The sequence below is a fragment of the Stigmatopora argus genome, chromosome 17 (assembly GCF_051989625.1).
Source record: "Stigmatopora argus isolate UIUO_Sarg chromosome 17, RoL_Sarg_1.0, whole genome shotgun sequence".
In the NCBI taxonomy this organism is placed as follows: Eukaryota; Metazoa; Chordata; class Actinopteri; order Syngnathiformes; family Syngnathidae; genus Stigmatopora; species Stigmatopora argus.
Genome location: NC_135403.1, coordinates 4,478,984 through 4,506,616, shown reverse-complemented (window position 1 = coordinate 4,506,616; position 27,633 = coordinate 4,478,984). Strand labels below are relative to the sequence as shown.

At 39.5% G+C, this 27,633-nt stretch overlaps 1 protein-coding gene and 1 long non-coding RNA gene across 3 annotated transcripts in view; one reads left to right on the top strand and one right to left on the bottom strand.

Moving 5' to 3' along the window:
• Nucleotides 1-27,633, top strand: part of cntnap2a (contactin associated protein 2a) — a 306,440-nt gene that overhangs the window by 2,832 nt on the left and 275,975 nt on the right. The window lies entirely within an intron of this gene.
• On the bottom strand, nucleotides 1,503-16,066 carry LOC144091680 (uncharacterized). Its single transcript, XR_013305811.1, has 3 exons — nucleotides 15,901-16,066; nucleotides 15,715-15,817; nucleotides 1,503-1,637 (listed from the first exon to the last, which is right to left on the bottom strand). It is a non-coding gene; the product is annotated as an uncharacterized LOC144091680 (long non-coding RNA).

Here is a 27,633-nt window from a genome sequence, read left to right as displayed (position 1 = left end):
CAAACGTCCGGCGACCAAAAGTCCGGCGACCAAAAGTCCGGCGGCCAAACAGCCGAGTACCCTCAATGGGCAACCAGAAGGACAGGTCACACGGGGAAAAAACCCAGGCCTGGTGCCAGAAGTAATCTGGGATAGGCTCCAGCACACCCCGCGATCCTTGTGAGAATAAGCAGTACAGAAAATGAATGAATGAAAGTCACTCTTTCACCTAAGCAGGTAATTTACTGAATTCAATAGAGTGAACTTTGCTGAGTCACAAACCATATTCCTTTGTTTTGTAAAGTAAATCAAAAAAAGACTAACAAATTCTTTTAATCCCATTTTGCTCTGGGTCACAAAGCCAGAGTAGCTAGCTATTGATGTCATTTGCATCTTCTGTTCTTCCCACATTGCATCCTCTTTCATTTGGTTTCATTACTTTGGCGGCCAGTGTTTTAGTTTTTATTTCAAGATATTCCTTTTTTTTTTTTTTTACCAGAAAATGGTTAACACGTGAAGTGTAGGAAATTGGGTGGCCCGGCGGCTTGATTGGTTAGCACCTTGGCCTCACAGCTCTGCGGTCCTGGGTTCAAATCCAGGTCGCTCCACCCATGTGTAGTTTCCATGTTCTCGCTTGGCCTGCGTGGGTTTTCTCCAGGTACTCTGGTTTCCTCCCACATTCCAAAAATATGCATGGTAGGCTGATTGGACACTCTAAAATTGCCCCAAGGTATGAGTGTGAGGGTGAATGGTTGTCTGTCCACCTCTGGCCCGAAGTCAGCTGGGATAGGCTCCAGCACCCCCCACAACCCTAGTGAGTATAAAGCGGTTCAGAAAATGAATGAATGAATGTGTAGGAAATTGGTACAACACAAACACTGCCAGTATAAACCTTTTTCCCCAAATGTTTGACTGAAGACTGCTTTAAACAAATGACAAATGGTCAATGATTGTTTTTCGGGCTAAACTGCAGTCAAATATAATGGTGTAAGATGTTTATCATGTGTGCTAACTTAGCTATCCTAGAATACAATGATATGGGGACCAAAGCAACAAAGCTTTGGCCAGTGTTGTTGGCCCCAGATGGTGTCGCCAAAAGTGTACTAGCAAAAAGTTCTGGTTTTGATTTCAGATGATAAATGATTACTTTGTCAATAATTATGCTTGCTCGTAGAGTCGGTAGTCGTAAATGTAAGAGATCTGCAAATCAGTACATTTAAAGTTTAGCTCTGGTTGTCAAACGAAAAACTGGTGTTATAATTTGTGTTTTGTATTTGCCAAAAGTTTCTCCCTGTTGTGTACCACCATATTTAAAGTGGATGTGGAGTCACATCATTGATTGGACTACCCTCTTTGTTGTGAAACGGCAAACCAATGAAGATCAATGCCAACACAGATTCAGAGATGAATAATTTGTATTCCAATTTAATATAATCATGCTTAACAAATGAAGCATGCCAAAAATCACGAGTATATTAAAGTTTAACAAAATAGGCACAAACCTTTCAAAAACAAGCTTGGTAGGCTTATTGAACACTCTAAATTGCCCCTAGGTATGAGTGTGAGCATGAATGGTTGTCCATCTCCTTGTGCGCTGTGATTGGCTGGCCACCGATTCAGGGTGTCCCCCACCAGGCTCCATCACCCCCGTGACCTTTCTGGGGACAAGCGGTTCAGAAAATGAATGAATGAATAATAATTAGAAATCTAATTTTATTTACATAAATATTAGTAATGTTCCGGTAGATTCTGGCCTTCTTGTGCGGAATTTGCATGTTCTCCCTGTGTGGGTTTGAGTTTGTGTTTGATTTATTTAACAAAGGAACAATACTTATTAATAAATTTATACATTTAAAAATGTAATGTTATAGACATTATTACAGATTATAGATTATAGAGTGATTCTGCATATTTAACCTCAGTCTCAGTCTGCAGAAGGTCGCCACCTTGTGGACTTCCTGTGTGTGGCTCCAGTTTTTTTTTACCTAGGTCTACAATGTCTTCTGTGTCTGTGCTTGCTACTGTCTCGCTACTGCAACCAAGGAAATTTCCCGGATACAGGATGAAATAAAGTTCTAATCTAATATAAAAGGCTAATTTCCATTTTTCATCCCAAAATATGTTTTCTCCAGGTTGTCCAGTTTCCTCCCACATCCCAAAAATATGCATGCTAGACTGGTTGAACAATCGAAATTATCCCTTGGAATGAGTGTGAGCATGTATGATTGTTCATCTCATTGTGCTCTGCGATTGGCTGGCAACCAAATCAGGACGTCTCCTGCCTACTGCTCCTGCTACAGCAACGATGTGATCCTTGTGAGGATAAGCGAAATGGGTTTCTATAAAACAAACTGTTACATATTAAATACTTGTCGAAATGGTAGAAAGTCTTTGTAGGAGTAGAAAAATCCTCTTGGGGGACAAGCCGTTTTATTTTTGCAGTCAGTCTTTTCATCGAAAATACTGTTTCACTTGTCTTTTTTCTTAGTATTTCTGCAAAGGACCTTTTTCTAAAGTTGCCATCCAAGTATGTAGCAAGGCAAGCGCCTTCAAGTCAATGCTCGCAGCACAGTGGGTGGGTAAATGGGATGCCCCTAGCGCTTGTCTGATATAGAATCAGATTAGCCTTTTCTCATCCCATTAAGCATGCCAGGCCATTTGACAAAGACATCAGTCTACTCCTACCTCCAGGGCAACTCTTATTCTGTAATATTCATTTTATACGCTGTCAAACTAAATGAGATTATTTAGTGGCATCCTGTTACCCGTTTTGGTATGAAGTTCACTTTTTAATTTTTTTAAAAACGTGTTTTATTTTACAGGGCTCTGTGTGTCAGCTTTAAATTTTCATTTTTGATAGCCAATATCAATGTAGTATCATTTTGGAAAACAAATAATTTTAAAACAGATTCCAGTTGATGTTTTGTCTCTGTGTGGACTTGCAGTTTAATTGCACCAATTACAGAGTTGAGTGTTAGAGCTGGTATCGGACTGGTTTGTCTCAGACCAATAATTTATGGTTTTTAGCCGTTATTGGCATCTTTGTGTTTCTGTGGGTGAATGCCTAGCTCAGGTTTGGGCGAGAGTTTGTCTCTCCCGTTAGATTTACAAGGAGATGTTTGTAATTGCACTGTTTTACATTTTATATGAATATATCTTATTTATTTTCTCACTTCTGACTTCCATTTTTAACTCACACTTTCAGTTTTTCCCACCTGGTTTTTACCTGCTCCTAAACCATCAACTCTTCATCATCCAATGATCCCCTTTCCTTCACTTGCTGCTCTTTATCAACTGATTACTTCTGATTCATACCCTGCCACTAAAGTATAGTAATCCCTACTTTGGTCCCTGAGGCTGTGTCATCAGCCAACTCTAATGACCACACTCATCTTTGGTCATCACAATTGGTCCCCTTACGCCCTGATTACATAGTCCCTGAACACCAGGTTCTATTTAATAGAGTGATAGAGACTGTCCACATATGCATTCACTTGCATTTACTGCACTTGAGTGTTTGTGTCTGTACAGGCCGCGATCATGGATCACTGCCAAACTGACATAACAATACTGAATTTCCTATTTTAGTCTAGCAAAGCTTTTAAATTTAGAAAGCTCCCTATGTCAGCATATGGATATTTTAACCCAACAAAATTGTTTAACTGCATTTCACTGATACAAATTCTTGATTCATTCATTATTGACTGGCATTATTGTTGTCATTGCACAAACAGCAAAATAGCTTTATTTAAAAATAAGGCTGTGATCAACAGATATGATTTTAACTTTATATTAATGTAATGTACAGTATTTTCCAGACTATAAGGTTCACTGGATAATAGGTTACTGTAAGTTGTAACCACTATTAAAAAAAGAGAAAATAATTGAAAAATAAACCGTTATTTGTCCATAGTTAGGTCAGACTCTGAACCTGCAGGTATCTAGTATTTGTAGTATGGCATATTTACGCTGAGTGATGCAGCATATGTAGAGATAATAAACCATCAGAAGCTTTTGCTTGAAAATCTCTTTACAATGCATAATGCAGCTACCCATCTAGCCAGCCAAACTGTTATGTTGACAGCCACTCTGAAATTACAAACACACTTAACATTAAAAACCATGTCCACAGGATTCAAAGGTGAAAAAAAGATAGTGGTTTCTAGTGTTTATATAACACTTTGTATGTCCTAAGATAACTACCATTGAAATTACAATTGAAAATTTGCAATCATTTTTATTTTTTTTAATGATGGATTGCCTCTCCATAAGTGAAACCAGTGAAGTATGAAAATCGAGGTTTACGGCAGAAGGAATATAGCACATTAGAAATCCTTAGTCGAGACTCGTTGACTTTATTGTGCGATGAGTCGGAGAAAGAAGCTGAAAGTGGGTCAGAGGAAGTCACAAAGGTCACCAGTGACGTTGGAGCACAGGTTTCTACTGAACGGTAAATATCTAACATTTAACCCTGACAACTCTACACAACAGGAACCTTAGCAATTGAAAAAGTAATAATTCATCAGCGGAAAATATTCAAACCAGGATTTCTTTACTGGTGTACTTTTGGCAACGCCAGGGCCAAGAACGCCTTGAAGCCTTGTTGTTTTCACATCATTTGTTACTTGTTCAAATCAGCCTGCAGTTTACAGTAAAACATTTTCATCAAAACAACAGAATACTGGCCGTTCCACTTAAATGTACTCAATCCATTCAGCTCAATGCCTGGTCCCAAGGAGACAAATGGAGGCTTTTATCGGCAATGTCTGCGTCATAGCAATTTCCTACACAACACATATAATCCATTGTTCCGTACACAACACATATTAACCATTTTTGGAATCCCTTGAGGTGACCAAAATGGAAAAATAAAAACGCTGGCTGCCATAGCAATGAAACTCAAGACTTGATGGCTCCTGCAGTTTGGCTTTGTTCACAATGCAATGTGTATTCTCCAGCATACTAATCAACCTGACAAATTTCACTGCCTGATAAATGTCTATGACATGTTGAATGTAAATGTAGTCTTGACACAGGACTTGACGGCCGATTGGTTAGCGCGTCGGCCTCAAATTTCTGGAGTCGTGGGTTCAAATCCAGGTCGGTCCACTTGTGTGGAATTTGCATGTTCTCCCGGGCCCTGTGTGGGTTTTCTCCAGGTAGTCTTGTTTCCTCCCATATTCCAAAAACATCCATGAATGGTTGTACGACTACTCCTGCCCAGCGATCGGCTGGCCACCGATTCAGGGTGTACCCCACTAGTGGCCCGAAGTCAGCTGGGATAGGCTAAAGCACCCCCCACGACCCTAGTGATAGGGTCATGGTACCTACCCATGGTAGGCGGATTGGATACTCAAAATTGCTCCTAGATATGAGTGTGCACGTGCATGGTTGTCTGTCTCCTCATACCCTGTGATTGGCTGGCCACCAATTCAGGGTGTACCCTTGCCACGTGCCTGACGCCAGCTGCGATAGGCTCCAGCACCCCCTATGGGGCTTTTGAGGATAACGTGTTTCAGAAAATGAATGAATGACACAGAACACTATTTTTTTCTGGACAGTGTGACATGACCGCGTGAAGTTGACACAATACCCCCAGGCTGGAAAGGAATTAGCACGATACGAAAATAAATAAATACATTCTGGTTTCTTTTCGAAATAAAGCATTGTTTTCGACGAGGATAGCAATGTCTGTGCAGACTTTCTATTTTCATGAACAGATAAAATATTTATTGACCCTTTTCCTGAAAAAGACAAACTCATGTAATTTTAATTTGATTGTTTTGTTATAAAACAATGAAAAACAAAGGTTAACTACCATTTACTTCCCAAGTGGCTGATGAGGTAGTCATGGTGGGCAAGCTTCACGTTTCTGTGCAAGTGTGACACGTTTTCAGAGTGATTGCGCCTAAATTTGCGTGTTCTTGTCATAGCCCTCGCCATTTCCTCTGTCTCATTGTTGCAGAAATTCACAACCGGTAGAGCTTGACCAGAGACGTTTTCGTAGTCGTGAGGCAGAAACGTCGCAGCTGTTCCCATTGTAATTTGAGGCACTGTACATGTAAAAACCTGGCTGAGCTTACATTACTTCCATTTATTCACTCTGACTTCCTGGTGGACAGTGAAATGGGATTAAATGTGTCTTTTGTGCATTTTTTGTTGTTGTTTTGTTTTTCATAAAGAAAACGATTCATGATTGTGCATCTAGCAACATTGCTGTGGTAAACAAGACATAGTAGTTTATAAAGTGCCTTCTGAGTTACTACATTCTACACACGTTCATGGAAGTGTATGTCTTACTTTGATTTCTAAGAGGAATACTTCTGATTTTCTTTCACCCCATAAAACAGAAAGAAAAGCTTTAATGTAATAAAAGATAACACACAATTGCAAAAATGCCATAATGATTGATCAATATCTGGAAAATGTGTGTGGATCTAATCTAATATAACCGTCATCTGGTGACATTATTCAAAAAGTAATTAGATGTGTGGTCCCGTCACAAACATATTTGTGATTTCTCTAATTTTCTGATTTTTGATGCGTGGGTTGGCAAAAATCATCAATAATCTAGTGATTTATTACCCCAAATTAGCTCAATTATAATAAGCATCAACCCACCTTATGAGGATAAGTGGAAAGGAGGAACAATGAATTAATAATGATAATCAAATGAGCCAAAGGCAGCCCGGCAGATAAGTGTTTAGTGCATCGGGCTCACAGCTTTGGGTTATTCGGTCGAAATCCGAGTCGGTCCACCAGTGTGGCGTTTGCATGTTCTCCCTGGGCCTGCGTAGGCTTCCCCTGGGTACTCTGGTTTCCTGCCACATTACAAAAAACATGCATGGTAGACTGAATGGACACTCTAAATTGCCCCGAGGTATGTGTCTAAGTGTGTATGCTCGTCTTTCTCCTTGTGCTCTGCGATCGGCTGACCACTGATTCAGGGTTTCCCGCACCTCTGGCCCAGAGTCAGCTGGGATAGGCTCCAGCACCCACCGCGACCCTAATGAGGATAAAGCGTTTCAATGAATAAATGAATGAACCAAATGATCAAATCGGCGCCATCTTTCCTTAAAGTGCTTTCTTCTGTTGCCTTAAAGATACTTCTTTTTTTCCCACAGCGGTCGATAAATAACGTTAATTACCCTTAACTAGGAATTATTTTCCTCTCACTGATAAATAGTGATGTTCTACCTAAACATCGCTCACGAAGAGAACAATAGTAGGTATTTTAACGCACATGAAATAATTATTTAGAATTCAACCCAAAATCTATCTTAAACTAAATATATGAATTTGGAGAGCTACAGGACCAACAAAGTTTTTTTTTATTAGTTTAAGCTATGCTGCTGTTAAGTCTTTCATATTATTACAGGTAATTACAATAGAAAACAATCATTGAAATGTTGACATGAATAAATGAAATGAAAGGAAGACATTTACATGATTAAATGAACCGTTGGTGGTTAGCGAGTCAGCCTCACAGTTCTGAGATCGAGGGTTTAATTCCATGTTTGGACCTTCCTGGATGTAATTAGCATGCTCTCAAGTTTTCATTGCACACCCTGGTTTCTTTATACATCCCAAAAACATACATAGTAGACTGATTGGACACTTTACTTAGGTATGAGTGTGACCGTCAATGGTGTCGGTCTCCTGTCCCCTGCGAATGGGTGGCCACCAATTCAGGGTGTCCTCCACCTGGTGCCCTTTATTAACTGTGGTAGGCTTCAGTACCGCCCGCAACATAAACAGTACATAAAAACAAATGAATAAAGAGAAAGATAGTTGCGAACATTTTTGGGAAATTGGAAATCAAGTTCATCGTTAAATCCTTTATCTGCGAACACTCAAAAATACACCATTACCTTTTTTTCTCTCTTCCAAGCACACATCAGCTGTTACTGACACTCGTTATCATAAAGTATCGGCTCGTGTGGATAGCCGGATTTTCTCAGTGAATTTTATCAATGAAATTTGGCACTGAAAATGGAATTATGTCCATTATCCACTCATTAGCGTCATAATAAAATGTTTCTTAATATCAAAATACCCCACTTTTGGTTCATGTTTACCCAAAATTCAAACTTGTGCATAAACTTCCATTTGCTGAACTTGTTCAGGTAAGACACTGGTCTGAAGCAATATCTATAAAATCATATTGCTGCTTAATGAGTTTTTGCCGAGTTGACCATCAGCATATGACTCAAGCCTTGTTTTTTTAATCCATCACAGCAGACACACAACAGTGAGTACTTTGTGTATTTTCCTTGATAAAACTATCTGGAGGGGAGCTATCCATGGTTTATTGTGGGAAGAGGAACACATTGATTTTAATGTGTGCTGACAAGTCGTGATGCAATATTCACCAGACAATGTTTCCTATGAAATATACAGACCTCAAACTACTCCACATGACTTTTATTTGTGCATTCTTGGATAGATGTGTAACCGGCCTAGGACTTTGAATATTCCTTCCTATGTCTATACAATATTTTTTTAAACTCACAAGTTTCTGTGTGTTTGTGTACAGTAAGAGTTTTGAAATGCATAATTGTTTTCTTTTGCATTTTATAATCAGTCCTTATAGTTATCCACCCACTTGTCCTCATTAGAGTGCAACCAAGCCGAGATTACATGGTGAACAGCATGGGATAACTTGGACCGGCCATTTAATCGCAATGTAATAATTCATCGAGGTTGAAATTAATATTTTTTCCAAATTCCCATTAAATTTGTCTTCACCAAATTACCTAGCATTATTAAAGGTTAGGACCTGCTTCACACAATGACATGGTATTACCTCTACATACACTTGAACTGAATTCAGTGCTTGCTAACCGTTTAATAGAGTTGTCTCATGTCCAGCGATGAACCATAATCCACCCACATAGCGATAAGAACATGATCCCTTATTACTCCTTCCCACAGTCAACGCTGCCAATTTAATCTAGGAAGCCGTGATAGTATGCTGATTATGATTATGGGTGGTGGGCATTCGTACATGGATGACATTGTGGTGAAAATCAATGTTCTATGGCTTTGAACTGCGTCTCAAAACTATGCAATCATTCATTCATCTTCCAAACCGCTTATCCTCACAAGGGTCGCAGAGTTTGCTGGAGCCCACCCCAGCCAACTACAGGCACCAGGCGGGGGAAATCCTGAATCGGTGGCCAGTCGATCTCAGGACGCAAGGAAATGGACAACCATTCACGCTCACACTCATAGCAAAGGGCAATTTAAAGTGCTTATCCAGCCTACCTTGAAAGTATTTGGGTCGTGAGAGGAAACGAAACCCACAAAAGCCCAGGGACAAGATGCAAACCCCGCACAGTGAGGACCGACCTGAAATCAAACCCTCGACCCCAGAACTGCGAGGCCGACGTCACGTGCCAACTCCTCTACCTGGCTGCCCAAAGCTATGCAATTAATGTGTTGTTGTTGATTTTCATTGATAAGTATTCATGCATTCATTTTCTGTACCGCTTATCCTCACAAGGGTCATGGAGGGTGCTGGAGACTATTCCAGCTGACTTCGGGCTCTGTCAGGAGCGGCCCATTTGTCCAGGGCAGAGCGGCTGCGGTCAATCTACTGATTACTTACTGTTTTGGTATTTAAACATCAATGAGTCCTAGTATCATTGTCGGATCATTCCGGCATGTGTCGTGCATGCTGCTGCATATTCCTGCATGCTCCCGTTTTGGTTCCAAGCCTTTGTTGATTTGTAGAGCCCTTTTGATTTATTAAAGATGTTGTTTTGAAGCTAATTCCTCGTCAAATCCTACTTCCCCGCGCCTGGGTATGAATCCATTCCCGATCGCGCCACGACAATGCAGCGCGATCATAACAGGCTCCAGGCCTAGGGTTTTTCCCCCATGTGACCTGTCCTTGTGGTTCACCCGCTATTCCCCAGCACCTGGTGTCTCTCTTGCTCCATGACTCTAGTTTTTTTCATTGTCTCGTCAACCCATGTCTGTCTATTTAAACCCTGTGTAATTTTGAGTTCATGTTGGATCGCCTGGTGTTCATGCCTGTTTCTACCCTTCCCTCTTCATTCCTGTAATTCTCTTACACTCAAGTCCCGTGCTTTCCATTTTAGGTTTGGATCATTTGTCTTAGTTGTTAGTTTGTATTTAAAGCTTTGTTGTTTTGTGAATAAGTTTTAGTTATTAAAGTGAGGTTGTTGCAACCTCACTCCTCATGTCCGACTGCTCCCAACCACGCTGTCCTCACACCCCTCCATAAATAGCAGAAACAAAACAATTACAAGGGAGAATATTTTACATGGATATTTCTATCACAATTTCTTTGTCTTTTACGAATTTTCTGTGTCATCTCCTGCCAGACAAACTAAAAATTCAACCATGAATGAATAATTGGACCCATTGCTGCATACGGAAGCCACTGTGAGCCTTTTCAAACACACTGGCTCACTATACCTTATAATTTATTCAAACCTGATGATTACATACAGTATTATGAGCATGGATGTCAGAATTAAATTTAAATGAACTTATTAGCTATTTATTGCTCATCTTTAAATCTGCATAGATGTATAACTGAAGTCTCATTCAAGTTTGGGACATTATAGATGAAGGGCAGTGCTTATTGAATTATACAGATACGAGTGCAATGAGTTGATTGACAATTGCGAAGGAAAGGATATTCATCTGCCTTTGAGTTTAACCTATATTCTGTAACATGAACCCTTATGAGTGAGTGGCACATGGTACCACCACGGATCGGATTACAAGTTAAAGCCATGGCACATCTGCTCAACTCTCAGTCAAATACACACTTTAATTTATTCTTCCCAGACCAGTATTGGCTCAAAATGTTACATCCATAACCCTCACTGTGCAACTGTCAAAATATGACATGATTCTGCGTTGTAGATATATTTAATAACACGGTTATAATCAACGCAAATTTGGCTAGCAACTATTAGTTGATTATGGCTCGAACAATAACTTGAATTTCTTGGTCATAGCTTGAACAGGTTTGCTGTGCTCATACTATCTTCATGAGCCACATCCCTTGTCATTACATTTTTTAATGCCCAATTCTCTGTGGTATTTGTTGGCCTGTACAAGACAAACACTAACATGAACCTTAAACATATGTCTGTCTTTTTGTTTGATACGAGAGTGGATGAGATAACATCTTATAAGCATTGAGTTGTTCAAAGGATGACTATTGTCTTTTGTTTCATTGTCTTCCTTGAGAAAAAAAACATATGCATTCATAATATGGGTTCTTGTTAAATGTGTTCATTTAGCTTTTACTGCATACAGGAAGTGGTGCTGATATGTGCTGTAATAGGTGTGTCAGACAGTGTCAGACTTGGTTTCAGAACCAGCAGTATTCCTGCATGGATTTTGGTGCAGAAATGCAGCAAGATCTATTTGTTCATATCTCATGCATCAGATATACCTGCCTTGGGTTTAACACATCTTTGAATCTGTATACATAAGTGGGTGCCAAAAGGAATATATTTTTATTGTGACAAAATGCTTGAGTTTGAATATGCCACTCTATCTCAATACAATGCAAAAAGTGTGTGGGTATGTGTGTGTGTTTCCACATAGCTGAAAATTGTTGTTGCTCTGTGCACATGGACAAAAGCCTTGACACTGATTTTGTGTGGTCCATAAAGCTCCCTTTCAAGGTGCTATGGCCCAGTCAGACATAGGTCACCGCTTCCTCTTTTTATACCTTCTCTCCACGTGCTACCTCTCGACAGTCTACTCTATATTGTTTTAATTCACTGCTTTTGCCCTCTTCCGCTCCCTCACTTAGTTCCCATTTGTCTTTACCTTGTGTATGAACTTCATGCTCCACTCCCTCCAGCTCCTTTTCTCATTTTCACATAAACTAATGATTTATTCACTTAGATAAATGCTGAATTCTCTCCTCTTTTTTTTCTTCTCCTTTTTGCGACAACGTCAGAGCAAGCATGGTTTGGTGAGGTGAAGCAAGCCATGATGAGAAAAGCTTCAATTAAAGAGACCAAAAACAAAAAGCAAACAAAAGCAGGGAGTCTAAAATAACAAAACTGAACCAAAAGCTTCAGAATGAAATATACCTGAGATGCACACCGAACACTGATATGGCATTCAAAAGGACGCTACAAGAAGCGAACAAACAAAGGGGACTTAAATACACAAGACATTGAGAATAGATGGGCAGCAAAAAGGCTGAGACACATAGGGGGGGGGGGGCAACAACAGGTGAAAACAAAAGACAATCAAAACAAGTAGTTTTGTATTGATTTAGTCTTGACTTTTTTTCAAGACTAAATCAACACAAAACACCAAAAACACAAACCTATGAGTACTGAATGGGTAGTCTAATTTACAGAATTCATTATCCCCTGAAGTGAAAGTGGGACTGTAAGGGGCTGAATATAACAAGCAGTGTGTATGCTTTTTCACCTATAGCCATATTCGTTTATTTTCTGAACCGCTTTATCCTCACTAGGGTCGCGGGGGGTGCTGGAGCCTATCCCAGCTGACTTCGGGCCAGAGGCGGCGGACACTCTTTATCGGTGGCCAGCCGATTGCAGGGGACAAGCAGACGGAAAACCATTCATACTCACAGTGTCCAATCAGCCTACCATGCATGTCTTTGGAATGTGGGAGGAAACCAGAGTACCCGGAGAAAACCCACACAGGCCCGGGGAGAACATGCAAACTCCACACAGGTGGAACGTCCTGAATTTGAACCCAGGACCCCAGAACTGTGAAGCTGACGAGCTAACCACTCAAGCTGCTGGGCCGCCTTATGCGTCAAGATTTTTTTCCAGATTCTCTAAATTTTTGGATGATGTCATGAACAATAGATGTGTGATGTTTAATCCTTTACTGTCTTAACTTCTGTGAAACATTGCCAGTCTGAAAGTATTTTTATGCTCAATCATGTTTCTATTTGACTTAATTAGTGGTAATTGGTGTTTTAATTGTTATTCCATTGACTTTTCCAGCTACTCATTGCTATCTGTACCATCAATTATGTTGACAATTTCAACTCAACATACAGTTTTTCCCTCTTAAAATTATTATTTTCTCACTCTATTTTTTTTTTCCATCTCTGTTTTTTTTAAATTTAATATTGGTATTTGGCCCGCCACTTCGTGGTGTAGAGGTTCACTCGCCTGACTTAGGTGCGGGCAGGTGCTGGCTCGATTCTCGCTGGTGGCGGTATGATTGGGAGTGCGGATGGTTGTTTGTCTCTGTGTGTGCCCTACGACTGACTGGCAACCAGTCTAGGTTGTAGTATCCCTTTTGCCCGCAGACAGCTGGGTTAGGCTCCAGCAACCCCCGCAACCCTTTTGAGGATGGGTGGTACGGATGGGTGGAATTTGGCCCTTCAACATTATTTCATTTAGTATTAAATCATAATTAATACAGCTTGCAACAGTCTTTTTATTACAGTTTGCAACATAAGGACTGTCTTGCTAAACTCTTTTTTTAATTAACTTAACATCTTATTAAGATTGGCCCACTTCCAATCGCTTCAACTCTCATCACTTTCTCCCTGTGCATCTGGTCTATGTATCTTTAACTTTCCCCTACATTCTGGAATAATCCTGTTTAATCCTGACCTTTCGGGGAAAGAGGTCAAATAATTAATTACTACACGGTTTGTTACTTGATAAACAATGAGATCAATTTACAGTCATTGGAAGGGCTGCAAGGAAAATATTGAAGGCAGTAGTGCCCCCACCCAATCAGGTCAATCCTTCGGTAGCACAGTTGATTAATTTGAAATTGAATTAATTCCTAATTAAAGAGATGGTTAATCTGTTTAGGCAGTGTAATGCCTGGTGTGCTTGACATTTCCAAATGGTGAGTCAAGTTTGCTTCAATATTGCTGCTTAATATAAATTCCCTTCCTGTCTACTGGCATCAGAGATGAAATGTTGACAGCTAACATGCAGAAGATTACAGCATGGCTGATCACAGATCCATTTCAGATGTTTAATCTGTCTGGGATAAGCAGTGATTTAGACACATTCACACAAACGCACACATTCATGAGCAAACGTGCAAAAAGGGAACATCAAATGATATATTATAGATTCATCTAATCATTGTGTACCCTGACAAATTCCAGTTCCTCAGCTACATGTTTGAAGGAAAGGCCTGTGCTTCTATTTTGGGGGTGGGAATCACTCCCTTACAACATGACATTATGACAATATACATATGTCCGGTAATTGAACCTCATTTAATATTTCCAAAGACGAACATCTACAATATAACACAATTCTGTTTATGGGACTGAACAAAGGGGATGAATATAAAATCATATTTAATATAACATAATTTGCCCCTCAACAGGATCACACTTTGACCCTAATACCTGAGACATTGTAAATACATTTTACTGAGTATTTCAGAAATATTAAAAACAAATGCATGTGTGAAACACAATATTTGCCAATAATAATGGCTTTAGTTTCTAGATGAGAGATTACACGTGGGTGCAGTCCTTACCATTCTGTAAACTCTATATGTTATGATATGCCCTTGACATTTGACAACCATGATATTGATGTTTGACTCAAGGAATATTTTCTTGTAACATTCATTCATTCATTTTCTGAACTGCTTATCCTCACAAGGGTTGCGGGTGATACTGAAGCCCATCTCAGCTAACTTCGGGCACAAGGCGGGAGACACTCTGAATTGGTGGCCACCCAATCGCACGGCACGCTCACACTCATACCTAGGGGCAGTTTAGAGTGTTCAACGAGCCTACCATGCATGTTTTTGGAATGTGGGAGGAAATTAGGGTACCCGGAGAAACTTCACGCAAGCCCAGAGAGAAAAATAATGGTATTCATGTAAAATATTGACACAGAGTAGAAAGTTTCCTCTACACACACCCGGGATCAAACGCAGGACCCCAGAATTGTGAAGCGGATGGGCTAACCACTAATCCACCAGGCTGTGTCTCATAGTAGAAAACAAAAATAAAGAATGACCATGTCAGTTTAATTCAATTAAACCATGCCGTCTATCCACCCAAGGGTCACGGGGATGTTGGAGCCTTTCCCAGTAAGCTCTGGGAAATTGGCGGGATACACCCTGAGTTGGTCGACACCCAATTGCAGTCATGTCAGTTTAATTCTGGTTTAATTAGAACAGTGATTCCCTCATTTTAAAATGCCTTTTTCAAATTTATAATTTGTGTTTTACCATTTATTGTAACAGCATTTCATACAAATCTACTAAAATGCATTTTTGGACACTGGCATGTACCTTTTAGCACATGCCACAACAGATATGTTTGAGTTATAGTTCATCATTGTGTGCATCTTGATTGTCAGCAAAATTTGAGGGCCAATATTTTTTGCCCCGTTCTGACAGAATATGCTTCACCCACTAAGCTGTTAGAGTTGTGCACTTGGGGCTGACAGTGCAGTGTTCCTTATGAGGAGACATGTCAATTAAATGAATACGAAATTGTTTAAATTGGCATGATGCATAGTAAATAATTTGAAACTGAACTGGTCACCAATTTGTGTCCTATCTCTTCCTGTTCAACCCCCCTGACACACAAAGACACATGCAAATTTTGTCTACTGCTGACAAAAAAAAATGTTTGTGGTGGGAAAGGGGAGGGGTGATTACAAAGAACACACAGGGAGTTGAAGTTTTCTGTCTGTTGAGTTATGGTCATGTGAATAGATAGAGAACTAAATTTATGAGATGTGCACACACCTTTGCCCTATTCTCCAGTTGTACGATTTCCATGATTTATACTTGTATGGGAGGCAGTTTCTCACTCTGTAAAGATCGGGGCTTTGGAGTTTGAGGCCACATGCTGTAGTCATGTTGTAAAGGAAAAATGTAAATCAAAAAAATTATAATGGCCAGTAGTAGTTGTAGAGATTCTAGTTTACTCACGTGCTGGATATTGTGGAGTTGTATTTGTCAAAGCAAGATCCCTATCCAAGTGTACTGTTGATGCGCTTCTAAGACAAAAGAGAGAAAAAAAATGATGACCAATGGTTGAAATCAAGCTTTAACACTTGGTACTATACAAAAATTAAAGACACTGGGTCTGCTATAGAAACACAATCCGACAATGCGAGTTGATTCTTTGTTTCACAACAGGTACAGAGTTCTGTTCCTGTTCTTTTGATGATTAAGGGCTAAGTAAATAAACTTGACTTCCTGAATTCTCTATTGTAATCCTAGTCCCCAAAAGACTCTCTCTCAGAAGCATAGTAGCTTGTCAACATGCATTTGCCATTTTTTTTTCAGTAAGAAAATCTACCGCAACCTATTCAGGGTATCCCCTACCAACTGCCCATAGTTGGATGGGATAGGAAGATGTACTCCTGTGAACCTTGTGAGGATAGGTTGTACATAAAATGAATGAATAAATGAAAATAGTACAAGCAACTTTGTCTATGTGCACATGTATTTTACCTGGCAATCCATGATGACTGTGACTAATGTAAAGAAATTTCATTTAAACATTTCACCCATGCTTGAGTGGTTAGTGTGTCGGCCTCACAGCTCTGGGGTCCTGGGTTCAAATCCAGGTCAGTCCATCTGTGTGGAGTTTGCATGTTATCTCTGGGCCTGTGTGGGTTTTCTCCTGGTACATTCCAAAAATATGCATGGTAGGCTGATTGTACACTCTAAATTGCCGCGAGGTGTGTGAGCGTGAATGTTTGTATCTTTATCTTGGCTATTTGTGTCTCTGTTCTGAAATAGTATTTTCCTTTGAACTACAGTTGCTTCAAATCAGTACTCTTGAAGCTACGGACCATGCATGTACAACAACAAAAACAAAATCCTCAAAAAGACCTAGTGGCGTGGAACAATGGACAAGGGCATTGTATTTTGAAGTTTAGTCAGCACTGAGTGTCAGCCAACTAATGGACAGACAAGCCAAAGATGCTCTCAGAATGGGATCAAAGCCATAAGCACCTTTTAGACTCCAAAAGGGGTTGGTAATGGGTGAGCCCTTTAAGATACTATGATGCAGAGTTGGGAATGTTATTTACTGCTGGCAACCATGTTGTACATCTGGCTTGTTAGCATAGGCAGAATTCAAAGCCAACTGCCCTTATTAGATAACTCAGAATAGAGCAGATCTTTGTAGAAAAAAATGAAATACAGTCAAGGAAAAAAAGCCTAACCTAATCTACTTTAATTTTTATTTGGTTGATGGAAATTTTATGCGAAGATAGAATTTAGAGCATTCATAGATAGATAACTGAGTGCTGCAGTTACATTGACAATAACAATACTAATCATTACTCATTTGTACTAATCTAAAATAGAATTGTATCATCTTTGAATAATAATTTTTTAATGAATTTTCAGACACTGTCAATTTAGGTACAATTTATCAAATGCAAAGCTTGTAAAAATAAGCTTTTGTTGCATAAAAAACTTGTATTTACGCAAAAGGACTGGATTGGTTAAACTTGGTGAACTTTGATATTTTTATAAACATAATATAAATAACCAGATACGAGCACATTACCACAAAAACAAGTATTCTTCAAACACTTTTGCAAAGATTTAAATACCTTTTTATATGACCACCATAGCAGGAAACAAAAAAATGCACTACTTCTTTACAATGTAGTCTGTGACCAGCCTGGAAAGTTGCTTCAAAATGATTTGAGGAACAGCCATGAATGTCTAAACCGCTGACACAATAGAAGTAAAACCTTCCACATTGCGTCAATATTTTACATGAATGCAATTATTTTCCAGTGACTGTATTAAACCCTATTGGCCATGTATTAGATCAAAGTCTCCTAAGTTCCAAATGGTATCCTTATTCTCCTCCTTGACGTGAGATTAAGGATGCCCCAGAGATACATGATATGGTTCTGGAAATATGCTCTGGCAGCCTTTAGACAGTGAAGATACCATGAATATATGTTTATGGTTAATGTATTGAAATTGCATTATCTCCCCGGGCTTCTGTGGGTACTCCATTTTCCTCACAATTCCAAAATCATACATAGTAGACTGGTTGATCATTCTAAATTTCCCCTAGGTATGACTGTGATCGTGAATGGTTGTCTGTCTCCTCTTGCACTGCGATTGGCTGGCAACCAATTCATGGTGTCCCCCTACCTGGTGCTTGAAGTCAGCTCAGATAGGCTCCAGCACCCCTATGACCTAAAAATGAATGAATGTTGAAATGCTTCACTGCAGCCCAGTTTTGAAAGGAAGGGAAGCATTGTTTTGCTTCTATTCTGTATCTTACAGTATTTTTGGGATATTGTAATTCCATTAATTTATTTTAACTTCTCCATACCATGCATAACAGCAGCCCAGACATACTTTTATACTCCTGGTATTGCCACACATATTTGCCACAGTCTTAGCCAAATATATTTATTAAAAAGCGTATTCAAACCTGCCCTGTTTGTTCTGGACCAATCCTTAAAAGTCCATCGCACCTTTTGAGCTGAGGTGAATACAAAGCAATGAACTCTGGTGCGGACAAAACAGCCAGACCGTGACCTCGCCAGAGAGATGGTCTCGTTTCGCTTCCATGCGGACTGTGGTGCGAGTGGCTTTATGTGTCAGTGTACAATTTTGATACTGTCTGAGCACTGACAGTGGATGACATATCATATAGCTTGATTCAATCGATATTTCATTAAAGCTTGACATGGGCAAGGAATTGTTGGTTTTGTTTTGATACTTCTGATGCCACAAGGCTTTCCTGCTCTGCGAGACTTCCGAGTGAGTGCTTGTTTTGTGGTCTCAAAGGTTGTGACTCCAACCCTGCTAGTTTAGCTCTCTCTGGATAACCATAAAGGAGGGAAAGAACTAGAAGGCTAATGGTATTTACAGTTTTAATTTTGCAATTATTATATAAATTATTAAATAGATATTTTGTTAAATCTGTTTCAATTCTATATAGTATTTTCATATTTTAATTTGATGATTATTGTCTATTATTATTCACAATAGGCAAAAAATATACATATATATCAAATTTAACCCATAACATCCTGTGTTAAAAGCTACTTTCACACTGCAAGTCAATTATGATTTCCTTGTCCATATGCCGAGACTTAGGGGTGCAATGAATATAATTTTTTTTAGCAATTTCACATTTCATCTTTGTGTGGCATATAGTTTGAGTTTGTCAACTTACATGGTTGAACAAAGTGTGTTGCATGAAAAGCCTTTAAAATATTTTGCAAAATTGTATTCACCTCTACCAGATATCGTCAATCAGGTAAATTGGGTCAATCTTTTAATTAACCTCAACAAGTTCCTATGTGGATTCCATCTCTGTTAAATGTTGCTGTTTTATGCCAAATGTTATAAAGTTATGATGTCATGTTTGACTCCATAATTGCAGCATACATATAATTTTTTACCATAAAATCATTAGATAGAGTTGGCTAAGATTTAATAAGAATTTCTCCTACCCGTGGTTACCTTGTAATAATTGTAATACCTGTCAGTGCCTCTCTTACAATTTCATAGCTTTAATAATTACTTCTCCCCGAGGTCACATTCTCTACAATGCACTCAGTTCTTTTTCCCAAGCTAAATCATGTGCAGTATCTAATATGATCACCTGCCAGAGTTATTTTATATCACAGTGCATCATATGAGTACTGTTACGTATACATTTGAGAACCTCAAGTTCTTTAAAGCACTCTTCAACATTGTCTTTATCTTTAAGAGTGACATTCTTGCTGCCACCCACTGCATCTGCTCAGCATTCATTGCAATGCACTTGTCGCTGTTTTCTTCCTTCTCCGTGATCTTTTTGCTGTGTTCATTTTCTTTCAACCCATATCTTACCTTTAAAGCTTTCAAGCAGAACTTAATACCTGAAAAAAATATATACAGACAATAATAATACAAATGCTACCTCAAAGTTCATCCTTAATATCACTGCAGGCACCAGCTCACTCAATTAATTACTTTAGTGTCACTTGTTTTTACCCACGCACGGAAAATTTTAAAGACTAAATGACTAAATTACAACCTTGCTTCATCCCCGTTAATTACTAGTTTCTTTTCTGATCTTAGAAGCTCCATGCCAATGTTTATTATACAGTAATCATAATGATCTTTGTCCATCAAATTTGCACACTGAAATGTTCAGCTTTTTATTCAGAGAAATGAAGACGATTAACAAGGCTGTATGTCAAAAGGAGATTCCAAATCCTAAAATGTTACAATGTGTTGGAAATATATTCCCTTTATTTTGGGTTTTGCATTGCTCTCTTTCCATATTTGTTTCGTAGCCAGTCTTTGCTCTCTGTCTGTTCAGTTTTGTTGTTGTTACATTCAAATCTGCCACAGTCCAACTTGACGGACGTCTAGATGCCCATTGACATTGTGCCAGCCTCAGACAAAGACTTCTCACTGCAGTGTAAAATGTTTTGTTTGATATTTGTCAGATTGTAGCTCTTGCCTGGTCAACACAGTCTTGCTTTGGATTATGCTGTAATAACAAGTACCTACAATATAACTACTTTTGCAAAGTATTGACCTGTTATCAGTGTAATATTCCCAAAAAATTTCTATTTAAAATAAAAAAGGAACTGTTACTGCAGATACCAAAATCATTTAAACCACACACCCCCATAACATACAGTCTTTGCAATTGTCCATGAAAATCTTCATCTTGTGTGAAAATCATTTAACAACTTTTACGTTTATCCTGACATGGAAGTAACAGATACGTCTATATAATACATAACAGAACACGAATACCTTTACAATTCAACTCACTTGTCACTCATATTTTATCCTCTCTGAAGCAGAGGTTTGAAGGCGGTATGTCTCGTCTATGATCAAATTTTTTCATTGCCTTTAAATTGAAAGTTCCGTGAATCTCAAGTTGTTCGATTAAACTTAAGAGCTCTTTTACTTCAAAGTTTGCCCTTGCATGTAAACCCACAAAGGCTTGTCTAAACTCTAGCTTTATTGCTGTCTTGAAGTGTCTAAACAACCTTTTCTTCCCTTTGTCGGTTTTGCTTTACCATCATTGCCATCTTGCCTGCAACCAGTTTGAATGTGCTCCTGGGAGCTCAGGTGTTTCTGTTACTTGGTGTATCCATCAAACCATGCTTTCATCCGCTTGCCAAATCCTCGGTTTGAATTCCTGTGATGCATTTCCATGGCGGTCAGACTGACAGGCCAAGGTTGATGGGCAGACAGATTGTCGGCTCTATGCATGTATTGGTAAAATGAGTGGGTTGCAGCATAGAGGGGTGAATGCTAATCTAAAACTAGGAATAAGATTGTTGCTTTTCTCTGTCTGTCAATTTAATACCCATCATTGGTTAATCACAAAGTGTCAACCTAAGCCGTCTCATCCTTTTCAGTCAGTGTCACCTGTCCTTGTCTTTTACTGGGTCATACATCTGTCTCCCAATTTAAAAAAAACTTCTTTTTCACATTTGCTTCTTAAAAAAACATTGAGTATTTATAATTTTTTAATGGTGGCAAGTTTTTCCCCACCAATTCAGTGCAATTTATATCTAGACGTTTGCATTGTAAACTTGTCTCTCTTCTATTTTCCTGTTTTTGTGTGTAGGTAGAGTTTTCTTATAGTGGAAATTTGGCAAGTCTACACAAGAAAAATGCTTGGATCTTCTTCGATTCTATGAAACTATTTGTATGAGTTTCTGACTAAATTATTTTTCCTGCAAGAATTGAAAACAAATTTGAAGTTATTGCTTTGAGCTTTAGTGGTCTATGTTACAGCGCTCTCTGAGCATTTGTCGTTCGTCATTCATGAACCGATCATGTATAAAAAAAAAGGTAACTATGTAGGATGAGCCACTCTATGCATTTTTGAAACCTGCTTTTGATTTCTTTTTTTAAATAACAGGGTCATTTAATGTACTGTGGAATAATTAGCCAGTAGAGGGCAACCTGTTGTACATTAGAAATTTGCTATAATAAGAGCTCTGCCTTGACATTTGAGACTCATGCTCATTTAATTTAAGCCCAGAATGAGCCACCATTACTCTCCTGTTCATTTAATAATGAGAAAAACTCATACTTGTTCAATTTAAAGACCGATCTAGATACAAGAATACAAAATAAATAACACTGGACTTAAAGTTCGCTGCTTTGGCGCAATTTTTGGACCGTATGGCACAGGGGTTGAGGACCTATGGTTGCGAGCCATAAATTTCTTTTCTGAAATGGCTCCTGTACCCTAAAATGTGGCCCCTGCTAGAGATAGAGAGCTGAGTACTGAACGCACAAATAGGAGCGTAGTGTTGCCACATTACTGTAGTCGCGACACAAACATTCACGCCACAACATCCATGATCAGGAGCCTAGTATGAGCACAGCAGTGTGCCGCCCACACTAACTGTTTGAGTCATCATTTGTTTCCTGTTAGATTCCCTTGCAGTTTTCCTAGAGATCTGACTGAAGACTTAGATGTGTAACAACAAATGAAAACTAAATTGATAGTGTTAGTTGTGTACATTTCAACTACGGGGCTCATCCATACACCATTGTTACATATCTTGATCTTGTCACGTCCTCGGGGAGACGTCGAGGCGAGATACGAGGAATTAGGACCCAATCGCGGGGAAGCAGGCGAGGACGAGGGAAATAGTACTCACAACCAAAACCTTAATAACTTAGGCGGGATCTTACAAAATAACAAAGACTTAGGAAACGAAACACAAAACCAAACCGAACTAGGGAAAACACGGGGAATTGAGGAACGAAGTAACGTGGATACATGACAAGGGAATTTAGGCAGACGACCCGACAATGACATTATAATCAGTGGGGTTTAAATAGACACAACAGGGACTAATATAGAATCACACACAGCTGCGCGAGCACAACGGCAAGGCAGGAGGGACAAACAAGAGTAGGGAAAGGGCAAATGGAACAACAATAACAGGCTACTCCTAACACATATTCATCTTCCTCCGCTTATCCGAGGTCAGGTCGCTTCAGCAGGGAAGCCCAGACTTCCCTCTCCCCTGCCACTTCATCCAGCTCTTACGGGAGGATCTCAAGGCGTTCCCGGCCGGTCTAGCCAGAAGACATAGTCTTCCCAGCATGTCTTGCATTGGCTTACTCCCGGTGGGACGTGGTCGGAAAACCTCACCAGGCAGGGGTCCAAGAGGCATCCTAATCACATGGCCAAGCCAACTCAAATGTCTCCTCTCGACCAGGAGGTGCAGCGGCTCTACTCCGAGCCCCTCCCAGTTGACCAAGCTTCTCAGTTTATCTCTAAGGGAGTGTCTGGACATCCTGCAGAGGAAACTCATTTCAGCCGTTTGTATCCGGTATTTTTTTCTTTTGGCCCACTGCTCGTGACCATAGATGAGGGTAGGAATGTAGATCGACCGGTAAATAGAAAGCTGAGCGAATATGCGAATCTCATTTTTCACCACGATGGACCGATGCACAGTCCGTATCAATGTTACATATTCATTTATTAATCCTCAAATTTGTGGTAGTGCCAGATTATGAGTTATGGTTTATTCCCCTAATTTACAGTTAAAAAAAAATCTATTCTCAGTTCCTTTTATTACAAACTATGCAATTTGAATAACCATAAAACAATGGAATCAAGGAAGGTGCACAGTTGATTACAACTACTACTGTTGTTATTGATCTACAGAAGAATTGCTGCAACTCATGCATATGAAACACTGGCTTAACATTCAGAGAATCATTTTTCCATTTCTACAACAATGCTAGAGATGTCTTTACATTAAACCAGTCGCTGATGACAAAAGAAAGAAAGAACGGAAATGCCCCAGAGAATTACTCCAACTCATTTGAAATGAGAACCATGTAAGCATTTAGCAATACACTGATGGCTCTAGATACAGAAAAAACTATATCACTGGAATAGTACAAGCCTGGAAGCTATGAGTCAATCCAGTAAAGGCAGGAAACGCTAATTGTAGTCAATGTCATTTGCATTAAACAATGTTCTGAAAAACGGCTTATAGAATAGACTAGGATCTTTATGAGTGTTTATTTCACCATTTAAATTACCGTATTGCATCGAAAGATGATGCTTTGCACTTAGCTGTCTAAGATGTGTGAAAGATGTCAAGCATTCATCAACTTTTTATGTGACTATCCTCAAGCATCTATTGGGAAAAAATTTACGACCCCAGTTCTGGAATCTCTGAAGTGAGGAAGAGCAAACAGAGTCCGCTTGTTAACAGCTTCCTAGTGCTATCAGGAGACTTAAGTAACAGAGGTCAGACCTCAAGCACACCACTTTTATTTGTTGTTATCCTCTGATACTGTACTTGGCATTTTAATTCTTTTCTTCCTTACCGAAAAAAAAGTTTCACACAAAACACAATTTAGTTGTGTGTTCTCACAGCTATAAGGTCTGTCACAATTCCTGTCAGCTCCCATTGTGTAGCAAATATAGTTGTATGACCTACTGAACAGACGGATTAAACCCATCATCTGCATGCAGCCTGGGTTTAAGTTGCCACGCACTTAGCCAGCTGTCAACCCCCCCACACATATCCCGTGAAGCCACAAAATCAAACCAGATAGGACGAGGTCAAGCTGTGTTAAACTCGCCATTCATGAGCTGTCATTTAGACTAGAGCATTAGCATTTTGCAAATGTTTGGAAAGACCATTCTGGGATCCAGCCTTACGCCCCCCCCCCCAAAAAACTCTCAATGTCCCAATTTAAATGAAATAATCCTGTACATAAAAGATTCCACATTTTAGAAAAGCACCTCAGGGAGGTTAGTGTCTCACGAAATACAGAGTTCAGACTGCACATATTGGCATTCATTTTCATCACACGGGGAAAAAAACAACAAAATACTCTGTCTCATTGCCACCACCATGTCTGAAAAGGCACAGATGTCTATATATCTGTCCTCCTTTTAAATGAAGTGAATCACCGTGTTTGACGGTGCTTGTGAAATTGCTCCTCATGTTTCATATCAAAGGCAAGGCTGGTGCACATGCTGTTTCCTGTCTCTGGATAGCACAGTACGGGAGACATGCCGAGAGGGGTGCAAGAATGGGAAATAAACGTCTGTAATGAGGAAAGCAAATGCAATGAGTTCATGGTACCTCAATATCTTAAAGACTGGTTTTTGTCCGACGACAAAATGTAAAATGAGGAAGGGCATGTTTTCTGCTTTACATCCACGCAAAATAAGTGAGAAATGATTTCTTCCTCAGTCTAATACAGTCACTCTGCTATGCTCTATCTTAAGTGTAAAGGTTGTCAACTCTGCCCTATTTTAGTAAGCCTTACTCATTCTTGGTCATTTAATACAACTCAAGATTGGTTAGATCAGGGGTGTCAGACTCGGGTTGGTTTGCGGGCCGCGTTAATTTAATATACATCTATACTCTTCATTTTTTCCTTGATCCTAAAATAGAAAGTCGGCACGCATGATTTACTTTCCCGGGCCACACAAAATGATGCGGCGGGCCAGATTTGGCCCCCGGGCCGCCACTTTGACACATGTGTGTTAGATAATTGTTAGTGACAATAATAAATTGGCCTCATTATTTTATTGTTGCACTTCACAAGAAAACTAATCTATGAAGAAACAGTAGTCCTACTTTAATGGACATAATGTTGATCCTGGTTGTCCATTTCATTATATGGAAGTAACTACTAAATTTTCTATTGCTAAACAAATTATCATGAGATGGATGTATGAATGGTGGAGATGGGTAATGTAAGGAAATTTCATAGCTGTTTGGATTAAGTGCTGAGATGGATTGTTTCAGGTTGTGTTAATGGAACACCCAGCCAAATGACATAGCAGGGTAGTTTAAAGTAGGCCACAAAAGATAAGACACGGGGCATTGCACGCCACTGTCATCACCAGAGCTACAAAACCTGACTTAAAAGCAAAATCTTGTGAAACATTCACAATCCTTACTCCAGGAAGCCTTTTTGTGTCCAGTAGACAATCATAAATTGTGTTGAAATTTAAAAGTATAGAGAATAAAACCTCTCTCCAACTGTCTCGCAATCTATTTTCCCTGCAGCCCACAATTTCCTCTATTTTCGTGGTTAACCCAAACTCCCTACGCCGGCATTCGATGCTAGAGATGGACACTGAGTAGAAATTACCGGCAGCAGTGAATGGGGTATCAAGAAATAGACAGAGGTGTAGCGGTATAAATCACTTGAGTACAATGTGTCAAAAAGCAGAGCAAAACATCACCTGAAGTCCGTGGTGTAGTAGGACGTGAGAAAGCCCAGACAGATGAGCGCAGACATGAAATAGTACTATAGAAAGATTATAGAGATATTCACCTATGTATGACAAAGAGTACTGTGTATTCATAGGTTAAAAACAAGGCTTGAGTACACTAGATTAATTTAGAATCTGATCTCCCATCTCATCTCATTTTCTGAACCGCTTTATCCTCGTTAGGGTCGCGGGGGATGCTGGAGCCTATCCCAGGTGACTCCGGGCCAGATCGCAGGGCACAAGAAGACAGAAAACCATGCACACTCACACCCATACCTAGAAGCAATTTAGAGTGTCCAATCAGCCTACTATGCATATTTTTGGAATGTGGGAGGAAACCAGAGTACCCGGAGGAAACCCACACAGGCCTGGGGAGAACATGCAAACTCCACACAGATGGACATGCCTTTGATTTGAACCCAGGGCCCCAGAGCTGTGAGGCCGACACGCTAACCACTCGCACCCCCGAGCCACGCACCTAGAACAATGTATAGATTTAAAATGAAGAGTAATTTTTTTTAAGCGGTAGGTTATCTCTTTAAAAAAAATCTCTTCGGTGTTGTCTTTAATTGCCTTATTTGTTCTCTTGACTAGTTTTTCTTTCAAAGCTTAGTGAGGACTTACCAACAGAGTCATGCAGTACAGCACATGACTCCAAATGTCGGGCCTGCTGCTGCATCTTTGCATATGCATCTCTCCTCTATTATCTGGGTAGCGTTTATATACTGTGGTGCTGTTCATATTCCAATTGTAATATTTGCTGATTTAATTCTTTCTCATATTTTGCTTCTAGACCCCTAAGGTCTTGCAACATTTCCCAATTCCCCAAAACCTCAGCGGTTGAAATAATGAATATAAAATGCTAGCTCCAACAATAAGTGAATGTAGTTAATACTTTTTTTTCCCAAAAAACATAGTAAGATATAAGTCAGACCCAAATATTCATGAATTCTGCACTTTATACCACTGCTTTCTGAATCATTTCCATTATGCAGACAGTAGTTGAATCGGTTATAGCCTCAGTTTAGTATGTTACTCTACAATGGGGTAATATAGATATACAGTCGTACCTATAGTTACGAAATTAATTGGTTCCAGAACTTTTTACATAACATGGATTTTGGATTACTCTTCACATGGGCTCACCACCTGTGAGAGGGGCCAAAGAGGTCCACAGTTGGGCAACAGCCAAAGAAGGGATTCAAATCAAATCAAATCAAAAGCCTTTATTGTCATTATACAACAGCTGCATATAACAAAATTAGTGGTGCCACTCCACAAACTGCATGTTTCTCAGTAAAAACATAAATAAATAATATAAAAAGTCACGTCCGGGCAAGGTAAATTCTAAAATATTGCACATTGTTATTGTAAATAACAATAAGACTGAGGAAACAAAGCACCAAACTGGACAGCAAAGAGCCGTTGCACCC